This window comes from Platalea leucorodia (genome assembly GCF_965183815.1).
Source record: "Platalea leucorodia genome assembly, chromosome: 5".
NCBI lineage: Eukaryota > Metazoa > Chordata > Aves > Pelecaniformes > Threskiornithidae > Platalea > Platalea leucorodia.
In genome coordinates, this window is record NC_138827.1 from 8,065,554 (window position 1) to 8,074,817 (window position 9,264).

Sequence of the window (9,264 nt, forward strand, 5' to 3'; positions counted from 1 at the left end):
CGCTACGGCGGCCGGCGGGGGCCGCCCCGCCCCGCGGCACCATGGGAGCTGTAGTCCCGCCCGCAGCGCCCTTCCCCGGAGAGGGGGCCGGAGCCCGTCCCCGGCCTGTCCCGCAGCCGCCTCCGGGGACGGGCTCTGCTGCGCTGGGGCCTGACGCGGGCGTGACAGCGGCGACGGCAGCCCGGGAAGCTGCAGGACGGCTGCAAGGCCTTGCCCCGCGCCAGGCCCAGGCGCACCCTCCGGCTGTCAACCAGGCAGCAAGGCCCCGCCGCCCCCGGGAGCACGGGGCTTGGGGAGCGGCCGGAGCCGGCGCTGCTCCTACTCTCCAGGCAGAGAATTCGGCGGGGCAGCCGTTTGGGAGCGCGTTGTGTGCTTCGCTGGAGCCCCCCGGAGCAGCACAGCTCTGCCCACAGCTCCGCACCGTGCGAGGAGCCCCTCCGGCGGGGGCCGGGCCCACGGGGCAGGCGGCGGCGGCTCCGGCACCGCTGGCTCACTCCGGTCACGGGCTTTTCCGTGCTCCAGCCTCCCCGCGGGTCTGACTCAGTGGCAGAGGCCGGCGGTGGCAGGGGACAGGCAGCAAGCGCCCGCGCGTGACCCAGGCCAGGCCGCCCTGCTGCCTGCGCTGAGCAGCTCCTGCCCGGCTGTCAGTGCCACCGAGCGTCACAGGGCAGAGCGGGACCAGAAATAAATGAGTTTTCTCTCTGCCCAGAGCATTTTAATAGGAATGACGGGGCTGTACATCCTCTGGGGGCAGGAGCTGACGACCTCCCGGCTTTGGGACAGGCTCGAGGACTGGGTCCCACCTCTCTCATACCCTGGCTGTCAAAACCCCTTTTCCTTTTCCCGACCTCCAGTGGTCCCGGTCATGAGACACTCCCTCCACCTGGTGTCCTGTCACCCTGGGAGGATGCGGCTCGTGCCGGCCGGGCGCCACGAGCCAGCCCTGACCACTGGGAGCCGGCACCATTCCCACTGCTGGGCTCGTCACAGCCAGTGCTGGAGGCAAGGGCACACCACCCTCCACACCCTGCCCCGCAGGGAGGCATCAGCCAGCCCGAGGAGGGGACTGGGGGGCAGCACCCTGCCGGTCGCCATGCTGGCCACCTCCCTGTGCAGGAGAGCCCAGCTCCAGGGGGCCAAGCCAGCCAGGTGACCCACAAATGCTTCCACAGTGCCGAAGCCCCCACCAGGGTGATCCTGCTCCCAGGCCAGCACCAGCGAGCTGCCAGCAGGAATTTCATAGCCCTGCTGGAAGCTGGAGCCGGTGGCCAGCAGCTGCCTGTCTACATAGAAGTGGTATCGGCCCTAGCCAGAGGACCAGGTAAGGCAGAGGTGGTGCCACTTGCCATCCAGGAGCAGTGTCACTGGGACCTCCCAGAATTCCCCATCCTGATGACGAAGCATGAGGAGCCAGGGAGGTCCCCACCACAGCCATGCACGGCCAGCTCGCTGCCACCATCCTCAGTGGTGTACGAGAGGAGGGCACCGAGGCGGAGGGCTGGTATGGCCAGGCAGGTTCAGAGCGGCAGCACCCACAGCCCCTGGTGTGGCCCTGGCCCGAGGACGGCCACGCGCTCAGCTGAGGTGCTGGGGAAGAGCAGGACAGCGCCAGTGCAGCAGGCTGGGGAGATGGGCACCAGGGCGGGGGGCCCATACCTACCCTCTCCTGGCTGCTGGGGAACGGCGGCTGCTCCTAGGGGACCGCAGCCATGGTGGGGAGTGCTGGTGCCACGGCTCAGGCTCCTGGTGCTGTGCCGTGAGGGGGCTTCGCGTTCTCCCCAGGCGCTCCACCGGGCCCGACGTTGGCCAGCAGCCACTGCCCTTCCTCCTGCCAGCATTGCTTCCACCACCTCGCCTTCAGGTGACGAGGGCTGGGGGTGCTGGGGGGCCACCTGGCCCTGCGGCTCCTGGTCCAGCTGGCTGCACCGGCTCCGGGCAGTGTCCAGCAGGCCGTGTGGCTTGGTGCCAGCCTCCACCAGTGCACCCGGTGGCTGGGTGAGTGGGTGGTGTGGCAGGCTCAGGGCACCCACTATCCCCTCCAGCCGCTTCAGCCTGCGGTGCAGCTGCTGGCCAGCGGTGGCCAGGCGGGCCAGCGTGGTGTCCAGGGTGGCATGGGCAGCGGCGGCCACCTCCGCCTGCTCTGCGGGTGAACCCACATCCCCATGCCGGGCTCCTGCGGTGCCATTGACCCCCACCCCGGCCCGAAACGCCGAGTGCCCCCGTGGCACAGGCTGGGCTGGGTCAGGCCACCCTGCAGGGCAGCAGCGGGGAGCGGACAGAGGAGCAGCACCGTCCCTGCCATGCCACTGCCGGACACTTTCTGCCTGCACGGCAGGGCCAGCCCTGGCCCCCGCGGTGCCCCTCCGGGGCGGCCTCCACCATGATGAGATCCGCAGCCACCGCTGGTGCACCCCAGCAGCCGCCAGCCCCATGGCCCTAGGCCAGGCACTCTGTGGGGGTGGTTGGCCCCGGCCCAGGAGCTCCCTGGGGCTCCAGCTGCCCAGGTGAGGGGCCAGGCAGTGGGTGCTGAGCCGTGTGGTGGGGATGGCGTGGGGGGGACCCCTGGGTGCACGGCCCCGGCAGGCCCGGCCATGCGGGGCAGCTCCCGGAGGGCAGCAGCGTGGGGAGCCTCAGAGTGACATGCTGGATGCAGGGCAGGGTGGGCAGGCAGGGCAGTGCAGGCAGGGCAGGACAGGGCAGGCAGGACGGTGCAGGCAGGGCAGGGCAGGACAGGACAGAGCAGGCAGGACAGGATAAGACAGGGCGGGCAGGGCGGTGCAGGCAGGGCGGTGCAGGCAGGACAGTGCAGGCAGGGTGGTGCAGGCAGTAGGCGGGGCTTCAGGACCGGGGCGGGGCTTCAAGTCGGGGGCGTGTCCTGCGGGGCGGGGCGGTGTCCCCGTGGCCCCACTCTGGCTGTGCAGAGCGGTTTTGGGGAGCGAACCCCGCACCCCTGGGGGCTGTGCCCTGCCCGGCCCAGCAGCTTCTGTCCCCAGACTCTCCCTGTGTCGTGCCTTCAGCAACACGAAGATCCCAGTGGAGCTGGACAAGGGTGCAGGTAGGGCCGGCGGCACACAGAAAGCCACCAGAGCCCTGGCATGTTCCAGCTTCAGCTGCTCAGGACCCTGTGGTGGTTTAACCATAGCCAGCAACTGAGGCCCACCCAGCCGCTCGCTCCCCCGCCCCAGTGGGATGGGGGAGAGAATCGGAAGAGTAAAAGTGAGAAAACTCGTGGGTTGAGATAAAGGCAGTTTCACAGGTAAAGCAAAAGCAAAAGCTGCACACGCAAGCAAAGCAAAACAAGGAATTCATTCACTACTTCCCATCCCCAGGAAAGCAGGGCTCCATCACGCGTAACGGTTACTTGGGAAGACAAACGCCATCACTCCGAACATCCCTCCCTTCCTTCTTCTTCCCCCAGCTTTATATACTGAACATGACGTCATATGGTACGCAATAGCCCTTTGGGCAGTCGGGGTCAGCTGTCCTGGCTGTGCCCCCTCCCAGCTTCTTGTGCACTGGGCCAAGCATGGGAAGCTGAAAAGTCCTTGACTGGTGTAAGCACTGCTTAGCAACAACTAAACCATCAGTGTGTTATCCACATTATTCTCATCCTAAATCCAAACCACAGCACTACACCAGCTACTAGGCAGAAAATTAATGCTATCCCAGCTGAAGCCAGGACAGTATCCACCCCTTATTCCACACCATTTACATCACGCTCAGGTCCCACACTATCCAATACATCCTCATTAACCACCCCTACCATCCCATCCTTTGATACAATACACAGGTATCATTCCCTTCGTCTATGGACCACTCCTGTGAAATGTCTGTAAGATGTCCACCAATGTCCACCGAGTTCATTTAGTCCATGACTTTGGGCTCCATCCGTGATGGTGGTCACTCAGGACAGGAGAGGTGGTGTGCTGTGTGGAGTTACTGGGCACCAAAGCCAGCTCAGGTCGGGTCACTGCTGCCCTTGCGCTGCTTCTTGTAAGACCTGTCCTCCGTTGGTTCAGGTGGTTCCTACTATAGGAATTCCTATAGCGTGCAGCTCCGATCATCGGTTACAACAATTTAAAGGAATTTCCATTACAGTCTCCACCCCGGCCCCTTTGGGCCAGACCATAGGGCTTAACATTGCAATGAACTCCTCCCCTTGCCCCCCTTGCCCCGGCTTGGGCTTATCCATGGACTGCAGTCCCTTAGGGGTGTACCTGCTCCACATGGAGCCTTATCTGTGAGCCACAGTCTCTCCAGGGGCGTACCTGCTGCGGCATGGACTTACCCACAGCCACAGTCTGGGCTTTGTATTTTCCTGGACTTCCTGACTTCACTGAAGATGGAACCTTGGTTTTTTTCACCAGTTTTGCTGCATACTGTGGAAGTTGTTGACACCATCTTTTAACAGGGCTGCTGGTGAGATGATCTAGCAGGTGTTAAGGTGGGCATCTTGCATGCATCTGTCTATGGGGTTTCAGCATTTCTCAAGAAAGCAGCAGGGACATAAGGCACACTGTCTTTCAGGGTATGGAACAGCTCCTCGCCTTTCCCAATCGCCGACAGAGTACCATGTTTTCCCTAGAACCTTTGCAGCTTGTGGCAGGCCCCTCATTGATTATAAGCATCAGGACTTCACTTATTTTGTGGGCCTGCAGCAGAGCCCAGAGGCTGTGGGAAGATTCAGAACACAGGGCAGAGCTCGGCAGAGCAGCTCCTGAGGAGCGGCCAACACGGGGGGCTCAGGGGTGCAAATACAGGGCAGGAGCTGTCGGAAGGAGTGGGCTTCCTTCCCTGGAAGTTTGGGAGAAGAGAAGGGGTTTCTAAAGTTTCTCAGATGGGTTTTGCAGTTGGCAAAATTGGTCCAGCCCAGGCAGGGCCCGCAGCCCCAGAAAACCACCCCCCACCGCTGAGTGCCTTTCCTCCAGCCTCGCCTGGAGCCTTGTCCCAAAGCAGTGGCCTTTTCCCGCAGGGAGCACCCGGGGCGGGAGAGGCCGAACCAGGAGCTCACCCCACTGGGCCCTTCACCCCCTCAAGCCACGCAGGTAGAAACCAGTGTAACCTGCCAAGCCCACCCTTAGATCCTTACTGGAGCCGCCTGGGCCAGCCCAGCCTCGCCTGCAGCTGGGACCGAGCTAATTGCAGGGTCACATCATGGGGCAGAGGCACTTGGGGGTGCCCTGGCAGCAGCCCCTCGCCCGCCATGGGCTAACAGCCCCGCAGGGCCCCTCCAGCGCTCCCCGCCGCCCCCTCCCCAGGCCAGGGGAATGGGGTGCCGTGCCAGCTGCCCGCATCCCCTGCTCCTTGGAAGAGCAAATCTACCGCTTTCCCTTGGTGAGGAAGCTGGGCCATGTAGGATTCAGTGTGGCCAAGGCCAGATTTTGGTGGTAACAGTAAAAAGAGGATGGTGAAGAAATTTTCTGGAGAGGCTAAGGAAAGGTGGTGGGTGCTCATCTTTCCTATTTCAGGATTAAGTACTAGATGTGTTCCCAGGCTGATGGCTCGAGAAGGTGCAAGAGGAAAAGCTGTGTCTTAGAGAAAGTCCATGGGAGGCAATTGTGCTGCTCCTAAGATGTGGGACAACACCAGATCCCCAAGCCTGTCTTTGATATCACAAGAGGAACCTAAACTCCAGGGTTGTATGGGTCACTCCAGCATGTCTGGTTGTCCTGGCTAAGGGGCGAGACAAAATTAAAAGTAGGAGCCAGGTCTATATGTGGAAACATAAAGGAAAGGCAGGTGCCATGAGAAAAATGGATGTAATTAAAAGGACACTGCTCTTGGTAGTAGGATTTTGGAGAGAGCTGCGTGGACACAGACAGTGGAGGGAAAGTCAAAGATAAAAGATAAATGTGGAAGAATTATGACAGCATAAATATGTTACTTCTGCTACAAAAGCACTTACGTGTTATTTCAGACAACAGCCTCTGTCTGCAGCTTTGTACAGAGTACGTCTGCAAGGGCTCTTCTGTGTGCCTCTGCCTGAAAACTGCACAGCATGGGCTCATGCAAACAGCTTTTGAGATTACTTTCTTATCCTGAGAACAAGGAAGGTATTCGTTCCAGGTACAGAGCATTAGCTGCAAGTCACAAAATTTAGTTGCTAATATCACTAGGAATCGAAGTATTTTTAACAGGGTTGATGTTAGTAATTTTAGGGTGTCTTCTGAAGAGAGACATAAAAAGAACTACAAGGATTTAGACTAAAGTTTCCTCTGCAGCTAGTGGAAAATTGCAAGAAATCTTCCATTATGTTGAGTTTAATGTCTGCAATACAAAGCCTTGAACATGCCAGACATCACCTGGCCCAGTGCGCCCAGTCAGACAATCACATCTCTTACTGGGAATCAGATGGGGGACATTCAGGAATTATCTAAGGAGGGAAGACCTGCAAATTGTGAGGTTGCTCTGCCCTGGTCTAATATTGGTTCACACATCTCTCCTGGGACACTGATACTGGCTGGCAGTGGTGGTTTTGCTACAGGCATCTGCAATATTGCAGGGCAAGGTTGTTCTTTTGCCTCGGTGTCACCTCTGTGACGGAGCTTCAGCAGCAGCGACAGCAGTGCCACCAGGTCTAGTGTCTCAAGAGTGGCCCTGATTTTGCTAGGTGTGAAGTTAGCTTCAGGTTTGTGTTGTGGTGGTCTGACAAGGCAAAGGGACACCTTGAAGCAAGGCCACTGCGGACAGTGAAATTATGAGCTGAAGGGATGATGTTGCTCCAAGTGGTTGCACTGCAGCATTTGCATGCGTTGTATCCTAGGGCTAAAGCTTGTTTTGTGGGATAAAACCCAAAAGCTGTCAGTCTTTTGCCTAGGGTTGCATCTTACCTCACACAACCTGCTAAAAGGTGAGTGATAACAGAAACTACGCACGCATTATTAGCCAGTCAACAATTCTGTGATGACAGTCAGAGACTGAGAACAGCACTGGGAGACATATGCAATTCCCAATTACTTCGAAAAGGAAAAGTAACCTAGACCTGATGTAACACGGTGTGCAGTAACAGCAGTCGCATGCTTCTCCCTAATTCAGGGTGCCCTGTGAGCCTCGGATGAGTTGTAACCGGATCACACATACCTTTACTCCTGCTGGCCTCAGAGCCTTGCAGCATAATGCCGGCTGGTCAATGCGAATCCCCAGCGAGGAAGGGGATGCTCAAGTCGCCATCTTGCCTTGGGGCTCAATTTTTGGAGGCTGATGCCACCTCACCCCTTCAAACTGTCCCTACAGTTCCCTCTCCTCACAGCTCTCTGAGCTCTGCCCAACGTGCCCTCAAGCTTTCTGCTATGTTTTTGGTAGGCAATTTGTACGGTCAAAAAGGTCGATCACACTGCCGTAATTAAGATGATGCCAATCTAGAATAAATTACTTTACTCATTTGCATGCCTGTTACAATCATCACCTTTGCTATAACAGCATTTGCCTCTGGAGCTGATGGAAAATCTCTACTACTGCTGAGCTGTCCTGGAAGGGGTGGGAAATTCTGATCCCCTGAGGAGGCGGCGATGGCGATTTGTGCAATGTACCACCTCGCCGACACCAGCACATCTGCACCCAGGCAAAAGCAGGAGGGAAGAACGCACCAAGGTTCAGGGAGCCCTTGAAGGCTCCAGAAAGACACGAGAGATTGAAGCCTTTCTCTGCATCCCAAAGGTGATGCCGCGTTGCATGTAATACACTTGTTTAAATTGAGTCTTGGGTTTCATGTGGTATATCTGAGACTAGTGTCTCTGTGGTAGCCTCCTCAGACCTGTCAACATCAACACACGTACACAGTGCGTCACTGATATCTGATATAGCTACAGAAACAAAATCTGTTTGCCTGCAGGCCTTTTTCCTGTGTTGAGAGTTGAGTTACTGGTGACTGTTGTGAAATTTCAATGAAAGGGTAGGATTGCAGAGCTGTACTGATCTTGGGGATTTTGAGAGCTCTCATCCAGTCACACCAGTAAAGCTGTACTGAGACTGCACAAATGTCTGTTCAGACTCCCATCACAAATGATGGGCTCATTTAAAAACCAGATAAAATAAATAAAGAAAAGGAAAAATATTTTACTTTGTATTTTGTTTTGCTTTGCTTTCAGGTAAAAAAACTGGCAGCCTCCCATTGTCTGAGCAATATTATTCGCTGCTAGGAGAAGGATTTGTTCACATCTATGGGCCAGTCCAGAAAAAAGAAGCTCTGAGCAGCAGAGACCCTCCTCTAGCTCTAGCACACAGTGCCCACGGTGAAGCCCCATGGTTAGAGTCTATTATTATTACCATGGGATTTTGTTTTACTGTACCTGTTTATTAGAAACTGAGATCACAGCTCTCCATCTAGGATCACGAGGGCAGGTGCATTTTTAGCCAGGTATGAAATCCATGGCTGAGAATTGTGTGGCGTGCGGCTGGCGGATAGATGCAGTGGGTGACTTGTGGCCTCCCATCTCCTGAGCCCTGAATTCAAACCGTGGTGGATTATAAATGAAAATAGTTTTTGTTTCACAGCACAGGAGCCCCGGGTTTGGTCTCTCGCAGGCGTTAGCACCGTTAGCTCTTGGGCAAAGGCCGCGTCGCGGGGGAGCGTGGCACGGAGGGGTACGGGCCCTGCGGCTCGCGGGAGTTTGCAGGGGGAGAGGACAGGGTGCCAGCACATCACCAGTGCTCTGCAGATGTGCAAGTGGGACTGGGAAAAGAGAAGATACATGATGGCTGGAGGGATACTGGCACATACTTGCACATGCATGGATGGTACGCATCCCTCGTTTTCACAAGCTCAGCAACATACGCAAATGTAAAGGGAGAAAATGAGCGCTCCAGCCTTCGTGAGGATGGGTTAGAGTGCTGCGCTAGGCAACTCGCATTCCTTCTCCATCCATCTTTTTAATCTCTAAAGTTCGTACACATACACTAGCACTTGCCTATCTCCTTTCAGCTGCTGGCTGGAGTTCCCTTTGCGTGGTTGCTTTTTCTGCGGCACACAGTACTCGGCAGCGCCCGGGAGGTGGCAAGCTTTCAGTTCACATTGCTCTCTGCTTCCACTCCTGTCCCCAAAGCAAAGAATTTGAGGAAAGCTGGAGCTATAGAGCCCCGTTTGTTCATGGGGTGAAAGCCCGTGTCCAAGCACACGCGTGTGGGACGGAGGGAGCCTTGCCCGTGACGGCTCGGCGGTGGCGGTGATGGGAAGCGGCGTTCTGCGGCGGCCGCAGTCACAGGCCACCCGCTGTGCCACCCTCCGGGGCAAGGCACCGGGGGACGACACTCAGAGACAGGCTGCAG

At 57.4% G+C, this 9,264-nt stretch overlaps 1 pseudogene across 1 annotated transcript; it reads right to left on the reverse strand.

The window, feature by feature from the left end:
* Positions 1 to 984: 984 nt before the first annotated feature.
* LOC309590289 (pentraxin-4-like) lies at positions 985 to 2,302 on the reverse strand (annotated as a pseudogene). The gene has a single exon. The product of its transcript is annotated as a pentraxin-4-like (transcript).
* Between the last annotated feature and the right edge of the window lie 6,962 nt (positions 2,303 to 9,264).